At 44.8% G+C, this 16,355-nt stretch overlaps 1 protein-coding gene across 3 annotated transcripts in view; it reads right to left on the bottom strand.

Annotated features, from left to right (window-relative positions):
- Mapk4 (mitogen-activated protein kinase 4) overlaps positions 1 to 15,529 on the bottom strand; it is a 136,775-nt gene extending 121,246 nt beyond the window's left edge. The window contains exon 1 of one of the 3 annotated variants that reach the window (XM_051163645.1): positions 15,398 to 15,529. The gene's annotated coding sequence lies outside the window, so the exon portion shown is untranslated. Of the gene's footprint in view, positions 1 to 14,833; positions 14,927 to 15,103; positions 15,238 to 15,397 lie in introns of those variants that run through there. The other 2 variants (XM_051163644.1, XM_051163646.1) reach the window with 2 other exon arrangements.
- Positions 15,530 to 16,355: the final 826 nt, after the last annotated feature.

The raw sequence follows: 16,355 nt of genomic DNA on the forward strand, positions 1-16,355 counted from the left end.
CTGCTGAAGGAAGGGAGTAAGTTTTCCTAAGGGATGTAGCCACTGTTGGGTTGCCCACAGTCCAGTTTAAATAACAAACAAACAAACAAACCCTCACCCATGTGTATACAAGCAACCCTAATTAAACTCACTCAGTTATAAAAAGTGGGGGGAGACATAAAAAATAGATAGAAACTTGGTAAACAGAAGAAGGGGTCCAGATGGAATAGGATTGAATAGGACAGGACATTGGATAGAGGAAGGGTGAATATGATTAAAATATATCGCATATAAATATATTGGAGCCAGCTGCGGTGGGTGAGACCTGTAATAACAGCACTTGGGAGACTGAGGCAGGGGTATCACTGTGAGTTCAAGGCCAACCTGGTCTACATAATGAGTTCCAAGCCAGTCTGGGCTATGGATTGAGACTCTCAAAGCAACAACAAAAAAATCCTAGAAAAAATATAGCCTCTCTTTTTTGAGATTTCCTCTTCACAGTTTGAGTTTTCATTTACTGTGACCCATTTCTTGCCAGCATTGATTTTCTGAAACCTGAGGACCATGACTATTGTCCTCCATGGCTGTTAGAGCAGGAGAAGACGCCTCCTGGGCTGGAGGTCAAGAGACCCGGACTCCGCCTGCATATCACAGCACCTCTACTTCCCTGTGGAGTCTTGGACAAGCTGCGTGATCTTCAGTTACTAACTTATGAAACAAGCAAGCCGACTCCCTCAAAAAGCCTCCTTCCAGCTCACACATCACACGCTTGCATGTTCTTATGCTCAGTGACATTAGCCTTGCAGAAACGGCTCCATTTGTAACTCTGGAAGGAGTTCCTTGAGTATCCAATTCCACGAAACAAAGACACAATAAGTAACTTGTGCATATAGTTTACCAGGCATAGTAAGCCTACAAAGGAAGAGCCAGGACCTATGCTGATGACACATTAGTGAGGACAACTGTAACTTCCAACTAGGGTTCAGTGCAGAAAGAATTGGACACAACAGCAGGAAACCAGAGAGGCAGCATGGAGCGTTGTTTGTTTTTTGTTTTGTTTTAAATATGTCCTGAATAAAGTTGCTTCTATTGGGGACAAAAGGACATTGAACCAAAAAGCAAACCTGGACTCTGGTCCTAGCCTGGACTTCCAGGCAGTGACCGTGACATCTAAGACAAGCCACCCATCTTCTTACATCTGGGAATGAGGAATCATGATAAAGCTGACCCAGCACACAGCATGGTGGCCCTCGGACACCCCAAGAAGGCAGTCAGGTGTTGTAAAATGCCCCATCATGGAAATAACACCAAATTACACATGGTGGGTATACATGCCTCACACCAAGCATGTGTTCCGCAGATTTTGAACTAATTTATAAAAACCTCAGTTTCCAATGAGGAGGTCTAGAGATGGAACTCAGGATGGGATCTTATATTCCTGTAGTTTTTCTTTTCTTCAACATGTTAAGTTTTTCCATTACTTTCTCATTGAATAAAAATATTGATTAATTTAAAAATTAAATAGTATGAAAACAGGATATAACTCAGCAGTAGATGACTTATCTAGCTTGCATTACCTAGACAGAATTTTACCTTCAGCACTGCCAAAAATAAGCGAATAAATAAAATATAAAAACGTATAAAATAAAAAGCAAAAAACTTCTTCCCCTCAACTCAGTCTTGCTTCATCACAACAACATCTCCTACCAAAAAAACCTCTGCATATCTGTTCTACATAAGTACAGGTTCCTGGACCTGCCCCGGAGTCTACAACAATATTTTTTTCTACATATCCATTACTAGAGAGGAAATATCTTCTTTCAAATAATCTAAGTGTAAGGCGATGTAGCTTTAGATTACTGAAATCTGACATTACTTCTAGGGGTGATAATTAAATAATAAGGCTACTATTATTTCTCATCACCTGGAAAGGTGGAGGGAAAGACAAGAAGGTTAGTCATCAGGGAGGAAGCAACGCCCCGCCCCGAACAGAGGTGTGGGGCAAAGCTGTGAATGTAGGGGAGACAGGTGTGAACACACTTCAAGGGTGACAGACTCTGAGTGTGGGGTCTGGGGTCAGATACTGGCTCATGGATAAACTGGACAGAGAAGCCCAAGGGTCATGTTACAGCCTGCTGTCGCACAGAGATGTCTGAAGTTCACGTTCAGAGGCTGCTCATAAGCAAAGCAGGTTTCAAGGGTTTTGAAAGAATACTCTGAGCTTTTTACTAAAAGCATTAAAATAAACTAAAAGCGTTTCCAGTTTGAATCGGGCACGTGTGTGCTTCCATCAAGAGACCCAACAAAATTAACAAAGTCCTAAGTCTTTCACGTTTCTTTTGCCTTCAATCTTCAGCTCAAAATTAAAGGTGGGTGGGTGGGGGGCAACGCAGGGGGAAATAGAGGAAAAACAGCAACATAGTCAAGACACAACATGCCCACAGCTACTTTCATCTGCAGTGTGAAAAGCTCCCGCCTCACTCTGTGGTCCCACTCTGTCTTCCGATTTGCCATTTGAACGGTGCATATTTCACAAACTTTATTGCACAGCAGAAAAAATAGGCCATCAAAGCCTTCCAAATCCTTGGCTGCAGGTACTGAAATATGTAATGATTCCTTTGAAATTTTTCATTCTCCTTCCTCCAATCTAGAGGCTCAAAGTGGGCCACAGTGGCTACCCCTTGGCGATCTATTTCTCAACTCTTCTCTCTAAATGACTCACTACAATCATCTTCTTCAGCTTCTTAACAAATAAGATCATCTCGGGTTCTGAAGAGCTGTCTCTTCCATTCTGTTGAGAGCACTGTAATAGCTGTGGGTCCTTTAGAAAGTGCTGGGCACTCAGGAAAAGCCCAGCACTCCCCTGGAACCAAGGCCCTGGTCTCTGGCAAGCACAGAAGTCCACTAAGCTTGTGCTATCTGAGCTCCCTGGGCCTTCCACAGACACCTATTGAAACTGTAGCATGTTACTTCTTATTAGCAAACAAGATAGTCTCAAAGTGGCTTGGGAAAAAAAATTCCCAATAAATGGAATATTGAAAAAAATTTAAAAAACTGTCACACCAATGAATCTCAGATAACCTTACCTTCTTTTAAAACAAACAAACAAACAAACAAACAAACAGTTCAAAGGCCCAGGTTAGTGATGAATAAAAGAAGCTGGAGCTTGGAGCGTGTACTTAAAGTAAATCGCGCTGAAAAAAAAAAATCATCCTATTCATTTCAGGCTGATGGTTCATGAATTCTTCAAATCTTTTGTACTTTTTTCAGCTTTCTCCATTGTACACATTCATTATACACAGCAGGGACATCTTCATACAAGCATATACTGTATGTTGGGCATAATCCCCACACTTCCCTACTTTCTTTCTCCATATCTCCCCTAGATGCCAGGCTTCCTGCTTCCATACCATATATACATATATGATTTTATACAAAACTCTAAGACATGGTTCATAAATTCTCATAGCTGGTAGAAGTTCCTAGTAATTCTGCCTCCAAAAAATAATCACAGAAAGATGCATTTTCCCAGAGAATAGAAAATGTGAGTCTTCACAGTTAATTACGTGATTATTATTTCTTCCAATGGGATTAGTCACAGACTAGAAATACAGGAGAGCGAGTGACGGATCTGTTTTATGGGCAGTTGTTAAAGCCTAATTAATTGGTGGATTTCTGTTTCTAGAAAGACGCCAGACCATTAAATGTGTTCTTTCCTAGTGTGAAATATTATAAGATTAAAATATCAGCTGATTGGGCTGGAGAGATAGCTCAGAGGTTAAGAGCACTGCCTGCTCTTCCAAAGGTCCTGAGATCAATTCCCAGCAACTGCATGGTGGTTCACAACCATCTATAATGTGATCTGGTGCCCTCTTTTGGTATGTATGTGTACATCCAAGCAGAACACTGTATACATAATTATAAATAAATAAATCTTAAAAAAGAAAAAGAAAATATCAGCTGAGTCAATCACCATGGAATATGCAAAGTAAGCCATGGTGTCGGGGGTTTCAAAAAATTGGTGGCAACACACTGTCTTAGTCAGGGTTTCTTTGCTGCAACAAAACACCATGACCAAAAAGCAAACTAGGGAGGAAAGGGTTTATTCGCCTCACACTTCCATGTTGCTGTTCATCACTGGAGGAAGTCAGGACAGGAACTCAAGCAGGGCAGGAACCTGGAGGCAGGAGCTGATGCAGAGATCACGGAGGATGCTGCTTACTGATTTGCTCCCCTGGCTTTCTCAGTCTGCTTTCTTATAGAACCCAGGACAGCCAGCCCGGGGCTGACACCACCCACAATGGGCTGGGCCCTCCCACTAATTAGGTAAATGCCTTACAATTGGAGCTTATGGGAGCATTTTCTTAATTGATGCTTCCTCCTTTCAGATAACTTGTGTGTCAAGTTGACATAGGACCAGCCAGTACATAGAGTGTACCCTAGAGAGGCCCTCTCATACTGGGCTGACCCTGATGCTCACGGCCTTTCATTTACCTTATGGCTACAACTGAAGTAGCTGGAGCTTTGAAGTTCCTGAGGAGAATAGAAAAAACAAAAAACAAAACAAAACCCAAAACTGAATACATCACGTCTAGGTTCCAAAGGGAAGGGACTCAAAAGAAAAATTAGAGCCTCCTTGCTCCCTCTAAAGAACCAATGGAGGCTCTGGAGAGGTGGCTGACTTTCCAGCACTTCTTTGCCCCTTTGCCCAACCAATACATTATTCTCAACATGAACTGCTCTGGTTTCATAAACAATACTGAAGAAACACCTACCGTATTTTTCAGACTATAAGATGCATCTGACCATAAGATGCACCCAGTTTTTAGAGAAGTAAAACAAGAAAACCAGTAAAAACAGCAATTAAACCATAAGACATATCCTAATCCCCACATACAACTTTCGGTGGAGGGAGGAAGTACGTCTTATGGTCTGAAAAATATGGGATATGGTAGGGAGAGCGCGGAGGAACTGCATCTGGCTGCTGATCTTCACATCACAAATGAGTGAATGGCTTCTGAAAACCAGGAAAGCATCCTGAAGCTTCCTTTAAGAAACCAGAAGTTCAAAAAAGAAGCCAAAAGAAAGAGAAAAGAAGCCAGGCTCAGTAGCGCACACCTATAATCCCAGCACTCAGTGAGACAGAAACAGGCGATCTCTGTGAGTTCAAGGGCAGCCTGGTCTACAAAGCAAGTCCAGGGCAGCCAGCGCTACACATAGAAACTCTGTCTTGAAAAAAAAAAAAAAAAAAAAAAAGAAAGGAAGGAAGGAAGAAAGAAATGAAACTAGAATCAGGCCATCAAGATGGCTCACTGAATAAAGGCTAACCACCAAGCCTGGGAACCTGAGTTCCACCCCAGGGTGGAAGGATTCCTGGTGAAAGAAGCAACTCTAACAAGCTAGCCCCTGAGCCTGCCACATGTACTAGCATGTCCACGCATACGCAGATACACACACATAACAAATAAATAGATGCAATTTTTAAGTCAATCCTTTATTAGCTTGGTGAGGTTGCTTTTTTTTTTAACCCAAGAATTTTTGTTGATGTAATTAAAACATTTCTCCCTTCCCTTTCCTCCCTCCAAATCCCCCCCCGTATACCCCTCCCTTCAGATCCATAGCTCTTTTTTCACTAATTGTTATAAATGTAATTTTTTAAAAACTAGGACCAAGACTCAATGAAAAGTCTATCCTGAGTCTTGGGCCTGGATATGACTGTTCAGTCTTCGTAAGGGAAGCGTTGGCCACAGATGAGAGGTTCTCTTTTCCATAGAGAAAACTGGGCAGCATGCTGAATGAAAAGGCCTCACCAGCTAAAGTACAGTCTACTCTTTTACTGCTTGGCGTTAGTGCTGGGACAGCACTTCCTGGGTCCTGGTGATACATACGAGAAGGAGGATTCCTGATGGGGTTAGCACTCCTGTGTCTTCTCTCTTGGCCGGGTCACTGTATTACAGAAGGTCTGGGCAATTACTTTTATCCACACAAGGTAATAGAGCTGTATTTACCTGTGTCCAATTAACAAAAATTTACTCACCCCAACCTCGGCATTTCCAGCAGCCACTGGGATGGCATTTGGTAAACAAATGGTCTCTAATTAGACTCAGACAAAAAGAGCTGAGGGATTGGTGCTGCCTTGTGGTCCATCTCTTGTCTGAACCAGACTTGGTCCTACCTCCTGCTGGTGATAGTGAACTAACTTTCCCACTGAGCATAAGAGTACAAGGGGCCAGCAAGATAGCCCATGGGCAATGGTGCTTGCCGCCAAGCCGAACAAACCTGAGTTCAATCCCCAGAGCCTACATCTCAGAAGGAAAGACCTGACTCTGGCAAGCTGTCCTCTGACCACACCCACATGGGCACACACAGACACAAACCACAATTAATTAACACTAAGTTTTCAAACAAACACAGAAATAGGAAACAAAACAAAACTTCCTGGAAGCTGCAGAGAGTTAAGAAAACAGGGAGCGTTGCAAGTGTAAGACTGTAGGGAAGAAGAAAACTGAGGCATATGTGCCTAGCATCAGGACCATTCTGTCCCAAGGGTGGCAGGGCACTCGCCAATCACAAAGAGGAAGCCAAAACTGAGCAGCACATTGACAGCCCTCATGGGATCAAGAGGCTAGGGCCTCTGCATTATATCAAAGGAGGAGTCCAAAGAGCAAAATAATGGGAATAAGTAAAAACAAAAAAGAAACTAGTATAGCTTCACGTCTTCTGGGTGACCGAGAGAGTCTCAAGCTTCCTAACAGATAGCAGTTCCACAACCCCAAAAGGAAGCCTCACAAACCAATTAAAATCCCTTTTAGAACACTTGTCATCTTTAGCAACCTCAACCAAAGCTTCAAATTATGTCCTCAAATGCTAAATATCACTAATTATATGATGCATTATTATTTAATGTATCAGAGAAAAATTTAAAAATGCTGCCAATCTAAGAGTCTGTTAACTGTAAAAAATATCTTGATTTCAGATATTAAAATGTAGAAATATTTATATTTGAAGGTACAAAATATGGTATTTACATATACATAATTTTTTTTTAAGTCAAGGTCTTACTAAGTAGCCCAGGCTGACCTCAAATTCATGATCTTCCTGCCTCAGATCACATGCTGAGATCACATGCTGGTGCCACTACATTCAGCTACACAAATATTTTTTTTTTTTTTTTTTTTGGTTTTTTCGAGACAGGGTTTCTCTGTGTAGCCTTGGCACAAATATTTTTTCAAAGTAACATTCAGCACACATTCAAAGATAACCAAGCAAACAAGGAAACATGATAACATAAACACGGACCAACAAGGAAACTAGAACATGCAGCAAACAGGAAGAACAAGTGCTTAGGCACTGCAAAGGGAAAATTCCCAGACATAGAATGCAAAGTACCTATGCCTAGCGCACAGATACAAAAGCTTGACTCAGCCAAGGAGCCAGGTGTAGTGATGCGTAGCCATAATCCTTGCACTTGGAAGGTAGACGTGGGAAGATCAGTGATAAGTTGGACATCAGCCTGGGCTTACAGCAAGACTTTGTCTCAAAAACAAAACAAAACAAAAGTTACAAGAGAAGTGGAAACAACATAAAGTAAGACAATAACGTTGAAAAAGAACTAGAATTCTATGAAAAAAAAAATCAGTGATTAACACTAAAATTGCAAACCGAGAGATGGATTCAACCTAGATTAGACACAGCTGAAGAAACACTCTGGGACTTGGAAGACAGAACTAGTCAGATGGGAGCCTGAAGGATTTCTTTCTTTTTAAAGATTTATTTATTTATTATGTATACAATGTTCTAACTGCATGTACACCTGCAGGCCTGAAGAGGGCGCCAGATCTCATTATAGATGGTTGTGAGCTACCATGTGGTTACTGAAGACCTTTGGAAGAACAGCCAGTGCTCTTAACCTCTGAGCCATCTCTCCAGCCCGGATTTCTTTTTTTTTTAATGGAAGGTGGGGATGAGGGTAGAAAACACAGGAAGCAATATGAGAGAAGGCACAGTAAATTTAGGATTGACCTTGTACAACAAAAATTCTCCCACAAATAAGCAATCAAGTTAGGAGAAAAGTTGCTAGGATTCCCCAGCCTAACTCAAAACAACCAAGGCAGGTCACAGACCCGCAGTGGCACAGTGGTAAAGGACCTTGACTGAAAGTGTGTGTGAGTGTGGGCATTTATCTTTCTGTCGGCCACTTTCCACTCAATGGGCTATTGTAGGGATGAAGAATTAACACCTGTGAAGGCCATCAAAGGTTCACTGTCTTTACAAAGCCCCTCCCCCGCACCCAAGCCCCTTATGAGCTTTGTACATCCACCCTCACCAAGCTCTCCTTAAGCTTTGAATGCTGGTCTTCACAAAGTGCATCTCCCTCTTAAGCTTGCTTTACTAATCCATAAGCAGTTCCACTTCTGTGACTAAACATGACACTTGAGATCCCAGTATCATGGACCATTAAGATTGGATACAGTTTTTCATAAAATTCAGAGGTCTACTGTTTTCTTCTTTAGAGAAATGGCCCTATACGTGGGGGTTATTGTTGTTTAATCACAAAACCCAGATAGGAAAGTAACTCATCAAAAGAAAATACAAACAGGAAACAATACTATAGGGAAAAAATGTTTAGCTATTTGGTAACTAAAAATGCAAACATAATCAAGAAAATTAAATTCATTAATATCATCAATCAAATACAGAAACATTGATTGCTGTGCACTGTCAATGGTGTGAGGAAATTCCATCACTAACAGCATGCTACCAACAAGAGTAAAAGCTACCAGGCTACTTTCATAAAGATGTTTACTACAAGGTGCTCACACCCTTGGCTAAGTTACTTCTATGTCTGGGAATATGTCCCAGAAAACAAACAAACAAAAAGCAATAACTCAAGTCATCGAAAGAGTATAGGCACAGTGACTCTGTGGGAAAACATGGAGGGAAATTTAACATCTACTAATAGAAAAGTGTTGGCATAAATGAAGGAGCTTGCAAACACTGAGCTACCTGTCCATTAGAAATTATATTTACCAAGGGTTTGAATCATAGATATCATTTGTTCTAGTATAAACTGAAAGGGGATTAAAATTAAATTTAAACATATAACGTGGTCTCAATTATATTTTAAAATGAGCCAAGGAAACCACTAAAAAATAAAAAAGCAAACTATGAGTGGGGTCAAAGAGACACACAGGTAGATTTGTCTATTCTTGATACTTACATGAATATGTATTACTTTGCTAAACAGAAACATAAATAGTATCATTCTTATTATTCAGTGTAAGGCTATCTTAAAGTAAGCTAAATTAAGCTCTATAATTCCAACCCCTCAATCCAGCTGTTGTAGTTTTCCCATGGTTGTTTTCAGAACTAGGCATGTGTATACACACCACCGGCACCAGTGTAATTAGTTCGAATCTATGAGTTGCTTTCTCAGAATGCCATGCCCTGGAAATGAGGCAAGTAATTAAACCTTTTCCTGCCTCCTGCCTTTTCCACCAACAAGCTCTGGCAACCATGAAGACATGGGTGTATCCCAGCAGCACTCAGTGTCAGAAAGACAGAGTAAACTCCTGGCTGCCAGCCCCAGCTGTCAGGAACCTCTCTATGACCCTGGCAAGCCACCTAATGAGTCACTACCTTGGTTTCCCCATTTATATGATGGGCAAGGACAGCTGATCAGAGGACCTTTAAATCTTCTTCAGTTCTATTTTCTGTGGGTATGTTAAAAAAAAAAAACTCAATAAATCTCAACTCTTATAAAAGTTCATATAGCTAAATGTGGTAGCACATGCCTTTAATCCCAGAACTTGGAACGTAGAGGCAGGTAGATCTCTGAATTTGAGGACAGCCTGGTCTACAGAGTGAATTCTATGACAGCCAAGGCTACACAGAGAAACCCTGTCTCAAAAAACCTAAATAAGGAAATAAATGTATGTTCATATAAATTGCCAGTTTAAAGGTAAAAAGAATAGTATTTTAAAAGGGTCCTTTATAATAGCAAATCTTCCTGTATAGTCTTTTTATTTTTTTGTTAATCTAGACATTGATACATTGACTGACTAACCTCCCACAGAGCCAGAGATATTGATATCATGAAATTAGAATGCTCTAAACTAAGGCAAAGATTAACTAATTTACTGATGAATTAACTAAAAACCTACAATATAGTTTTTCAAGTTTTATTATTTAGCTTTCAAGTGCTTAGACTGGTATGTACCACCCCGCCCCGCCCCGCCCAAAAAAATAAGAGGACAAATATTTCCCACTTGGTCTGTTTTAATGCATGAAAAAGTCTCACTGTACCCTTGGGAATTCCAAAAGAGAAATCTGAATCAATGAACTCTCACTGAAACTGTTCAGTGACCATTCATCCCGTGGCCCAAAAGCATGCTTCATTCACTTTCAGAAGGAGCAAGTTGTACACTGCTCAGAGGCGCAGAAGTAACTTCCTTCCCAGCAGCTCAGACTCAGCTGACCGTGGACCAACCTTGCCCTCTTCCCATGCATCCAGCCGCTGATACTGATGCTGACAGGCAGATGCCAGACACAGGCTACCGTCTTGGTTTTAGGGCAGATGTGAGAAGTACAGATCACTCAGGACTCTGTGATCATCTCTCTGTGATGTAAGGCAACACCCTGAGAAGCTCCTCTAAGCTTCTAAGAAGTTACTCTAACCAGCAGGTCCTGCACAAATAAAGTTTTTAGGACCCTACTTAGGCAGTCTCCCACTGTTTCTTAAACACCGCCCAGAGGCGGTTTCACCGGGAAGCAAACTGAAGCTGAAATTCACAGCCTCCCCTTACTTGGTTGTCAGAAGGCACATCCAAGGCCTGGTCATTTTACCTTTTTCTCAAATAGGACACCTCCAAATTACAAATTACCTAAACAAATCGCTGCAGAACTCAACTCTCCATCACCACCTTCCTGCCTGGCTGTTGACCATCAGCTACTGCCTGAGCAGCAGGTTCCTGGTGCCCCTGTGGGGGATACCTGCTGCCGAAGATGGCTCTGCTACCCACACTTGTGGTAGATGAGTTATCTCTACACTGAGGGAAGACTCTGAGGGGAGAACAATTGCCTCAAAAAATGACCATTATCACATATGATGACCGAATTGTGAGTTATGTGCGCTGACAGACAATGTTAATTCCGATCTGAAATTATTTGCATGGGAAGTCCTACAAAGTTGGTCATACATTTATTAAGTCATCTTCGCTGAAAAGAATCAAGTGACATTAAATAAAAGCCTTTCCCAGATAGCTTACTTGACAGCGTGCTACATACCTGCCAGTCCACAGACAAGAGGAACTTTCCTCCCAGGGACATTTGTTGATAATCAGGAGATGCTTTGGGTTGTCACCATTTTAGAAAAGGTGGCCATACAGGGTTACCAGCATCCAATGGGTAGAATCTACCAACATAACTAAAGACTGGACAAGGTATATCGGGGAGGAAGTCTGACCCTGATCCTATAACAAGGAATCACAAAGGCCAAGAGCTGTGGTTAGGAATCTGTCTTGAGGCAATAGGCATGCCTGGAGAGAGAAGCAGATTCCCACTGCAAAATAACAAATCCATACACCTTGGGGGAGGGCATGTGATGGCCAAGTTGACAGGTGGCTTCTCACACCAGCTACCACCCCATGATAAAAAGCAGTAAAGCAGTGGTTCTCAGCCTTCCTAACACTGCGACCCTTTAACATAGCTCCTCATGCTGTGGTTACCCCCAACCACAAAATTATTTCATTGCTATATCATAACTATAATTTTGCTATCGCTACGAATCCGGTAAATATCTGATATATGGGCTAGTTGGTATGTGATTATCCCCAAAGGAGCCCACAGGTTAAGAACCTCTGCCTTAAGGCGGCGGAGCTGGGCATGGTGGAGCAATCTGTAATCCCAACCCCCAGGAAACTCAGAAAAGAAATTCTGAAGTTCAAGGTCAGTGAGCGTAGGCTACATAGTGAAACCCTGGGCAAAAACAACCAAGATTGAAGCCTCAGATGTGTATGGATCACAGGACTGCAAGGACCCTGGACTAAGTGTTATCATTTCAGGAGTGCCAGGAAAGGCACCTTGCCTGCCCAGCAACCCCTGGTGCCCCAGCACCATAGAGGCGGCTTTTTATTCCCTAATAAGGCTTAGAAGAACAAAGACCCTTGAAGACAGAACAGTGACCTACATCACATTCAGGGCAAACTGATGAGGTGACAGATTGCTTTCCCCTGAGACCAGTTCTCATACATTGCAAGGCCTGTGCTAGAGCAGCTGAAAATTGTGGCAAGGACAAGAGGACCTAAAGAGAGAGGGAAAGGGTGAAGCAACGGGCAGCAGCTGACACTAGCGTGTGTGTTACCTGCTTCAAAGTCTGTCTGCAGTAGCATGCAAACAAGGACAGATCCAGGGAGAAAAAGAAGTCACATTCCTGGCCCAGAGGAAGATTACAGGCAAGCTCAGCTCAGGTGAAAACACTTCAGGAATGCTTGAAATCAAGGGTAAAGGGGAGAGGGGGTACAGAGCTGGCCAGCTCAGGGGGAACTAGAAGATCTCATGGAACTTCAAACTGACACCTACCTCAGTCTGAGGTGTCTCGGGCAGCACTCTTCTGGTTAATGAGAGGAAAGCCTTCCAAGGGCTCTAAAAGCTGGCCTGTTTTCCCGACACTTCTGCTAACCACCATTTTCCTCAGCTGGAATCCTACTTCATCTTGCAATGCCCACCTTATGTCTACTCTAGAAATCCCCGCTGCTGCTGTTCTCCTTTGCTTTTCTTCCTCTTTCCTCATTAGTGGACACAAGCCATGTGCACATTCATTTGGAACTAACCATATGTTCTATGAAGACTTTCTAACATGTCTGACTTCCAGAAAAAAATATCGGAAAGGAGAGGGGGGCATTCAAGCTCCTAACAAAAATAATGCCATGTAGTTTTATAGGAATGTAAAATGGAAATCAGAAAGAAGTTTCAGAAGAAAAAGTTCATTGTACCAAGAAGCTGGACTTTAGTAGTTACCAGAAATTGCTGGAAGTCAAGGCAGAGAGATAAATGTACAGAGCAAAGGGAAAGTCACCATTTCTGATCGAAGAAAAGCCACCATTCTATGGTTCTTTGTTTTGCTTTGTTTTGTTTTTAAGCCTGTTGCTGGATTTCCGTTTTTTGCTGCCCAAACTGCCATTTACAAGTATTTCTCATGAACTCTGTCAGATCCTGCAGTACAAGGGCTGCATCTTACATTACATTTGCCTGGTTGTAAGAAGGTTTAAATATCTGCCACTATACTAAGAATCTCTAATTTCTGGCCGGTCTGAATAAAAAACCAGGAGCAATTCTTCAAATCTCTTAACAGGTCCTCTCAATGGCCCTGGTACCAGAGTGAACTATCCCTGGCTGAAGTAGATGTAGCTGGCCCCATCTTCCTTCCTTCCTCATGACTTATAGGCTCCTTCCTTCTTGAGTTGGCAGTCCACCTGTATGCCTTTCTGCCTTCAGCATAGATTCCCCCTTTTTAGCACTAGGGTTTTGTCACATAAAACTTTGTTTCATTCTGTTACAATTCGCAAAGTTCCTTCTCGTCCTTATTCTGCTTTGTCCCAGGCAGGACAACCCTCAAGCATTCAATCATAATTGCCCGGTATGTAGAGACAAGCGCTTTTCACGTCACACCACAATCTATAAAGTTAAAATGCAGTTTTCTCCGGAAGTTGAAAAACTATTTTATTCTCCCCTTGTCCCTATCTATACCGCCACCCCGCCACACGTCGCAACCCCATGCTTACACTGGGCACCCATTCAGCCCCCCCCAAAGTCCTTTACATATTAGGCTCTCCGTAAATAATGATTATAATAACAAGGTCATAGTACAGCTTCTTCAAACATCGAAGAATACTCAACAAGTACCTGTCAAACTGAAAACGCCAGGGCACATTTCCTTTTGCACATAGTAGGTGATCAACAATCATCTATGAAATTAAGCTATTCTTAAAACAGCTACCTAGCACACAGTAGGCCTCCAGTAAAGGGCTACAAAACTCCGAACAGCAGCCAACATTCGTTCTTGGAGAACCTGGCAGAGATGGCATTAATCAAAACCGAGGCACAGATCCATGAATGGAAACGCACGTCTCGAGTGCAGGCGAGGCGCGTGACAGAGCGGCCGCGGCAAGAGGCAGGAATCGCGCTCTTTTGGGAGGCTATACCCACCTCCGCTTCAGGGTATTGATGAGCTATCCGAATTCAAGGGGCTGTAAGGCGCGTGTTCCAATGATTGTCACTTCAGGGCAGCGCTTGGAACTCTCACCACAACCTTCTCTTTGGGTAACCACCCAGCCTGGTTTCTCAAGGAATCGAGAGTAGCAAGGAGAACAAAAGCAAAAGCCCGCCGGGCTTCCGATCCTTTTCTGATGGAGATCAAGCCGGCCTGAGGCAGAAGGAGCCGGCCGGGACTGAGCAGTGATGTCAGCCCCCATTCGCTGCCCGCACTGCCTGCCCTCCCCAGCAGTTGCGGGCTCAGTGCAGCCCAGCCAGGGGAAGCAGCCAGGTCCTCTCCCTCCCGGGGCCACCGGCCCGCAGAGGGGGCGCCTCTTTCGGGTGCGGCCGGGGCAAAAATGCGAGGCTAACCCCTGAACAGGCAAATAAACTGGGGAGAAGAGACTAACAGGGAACTAAACCAGATCCCCAAATCTGAATCAGAACTCGCGAACAGTCCCTCCACCACCCGGAACGCGCGCTGTCCCCAAGGGGTGGGGTCCCCTCTTGGCGGCCAGCCCCTGGGTCCTCTTCCCTAGCACACAACCACCGGGGGAGCCCAGCCGCAACCTTCCCACCCAAACTGGCGACCCAGGCACAACACCCGCGCGCGGTGCGCTGAGGAAGAGGTCACGGAGGGCGGCCGGGGTGGGTCCCGCCGGAGACCGTGGCCGGCGCTTGGAAAGTCGCGAGTTGGGTGTCTGCTCGGCCGTGGTGGGGGGCGGGGGCGGGGGAAAGCACGGGTCAGGTGAGGCTAGGATGCAGAGTGAGCCAGGAAGTCCTGGTCCTTGCTGTTCCCAGCTCTCAGGAGCTGACGGAACTCCGGGAGGCAGTGGCAGCGGAGAAGAAAGCTAGCGAGCAGGGAACCACTCACCGAGACAGATGGAGCGCGGCGGCCCTTTGTCTGCGGCCACGGCGCCGGCGCTCTCCGCCCGGTTGCTCCAGCCCAGGCGCGGGTGAGCTCCCGCCGGCTCCCCGACAGTCCAGCTTGGGCTCGGGCCGGGCCCCCACCCGTACTGCCCTCACCGCGGCTCCGCCCCCAGCCCCGCCCCTGCCACGGCCCGCGGGCCCCCACCTGCTGCGGCAAGGGAACAGCGAAGACAGCGGGGACCCGTGCAACAGCACCCTGGGCCGCCTACCCGAGACCCAGACCAAGAGGCAGCTTCACCTGAGCAGCCTGGCTTCTGCACCTCCTGCGCAGAGCCGGTCCCTGGGCAGCCTGGCCTTCCTGCCCGGCACCTGCTCCTCAGGGTTCCTGTCTCTCCAGCAGCTGGTCCTCACTCCTGCAAGGGTTGGGGGGGGGGGGGGGTCCCCTCAATGGCCTGTCCCGGAGTAAGGGATGGAGGGAAGTGGAGCTCTCCCTGAGCCCTAGCCGGAGCTTAGTCTTTTCTCCGGATCAGCCCTCTCTAACCGCTGAGGCTGAGGGCGGGGAGAAAGAGCCGGCTAAAACTAGACCTCTCCAGGCTGGGGGAACCCGCGTGGGCTGTAGCCCACCCCCCCCCGGCCCAGGGTCGAGGGGACACTGTGGGATTTCAGGTCACTAGCGGGCGTTGGATATGCAGCTGGTCCCTTAGACTGTGCATCCGTCCCAGTCCAAGTAAAACTGACAGAGGGGAAGCAAGACTTTGGTAGCCAGAGAAAAACCTGAGAAGCCTCAGACTCCAAACTTTGGTGGTGACTGGTGTTTGAGGTATCTTTCAGCAGGTAGATTCCTCACTGAATGCTCGTCTCCCTTTAAAACGGAAAGCTGCTTTCCTAAGCAGAGGGGAGGGGAATGTGATGAACTAAATATTTTATAATGAGGTCACCAGTGGCTTTGGTTCCCCGTGAGCCCTCCCTCCTCCCAACCAAAGCACTCAGGGAGGGGGCTGCACTTGTACACTTCACTGCTGCATGTTTATTTCTGTCTCATCCTGGGCCGGAGAGCGGTACAGTTTGGGGTTCTCGGTAACAGCTGAAATGATGTTTGGGTTGTACAACTGCGCTAAGGGTAATAGTGGGTAAAAACCATAAAACTTAGAAACTGTGGGATTGCACCGGAAGCTGTTGCAAGTGCTTAGCTCAGTGGTACTCCTATAAAGGACACAGATGGTAGCTGTAATTACTGTGCAGATATAATTGTCATT

This window comes from Acomys russatus, chromosome 20 (genome assembly GCF_903995435.1).
Source record: "Acomys russatus chromosome 20, mAcoRus1.1, whole genome shotgun sequence".
NCBI classification, from domain to species: Eukaryota; Metazoa; Chordata; class Mammalia; order Rodentia; family Muridae; genus Acomys; species Acomys russatus.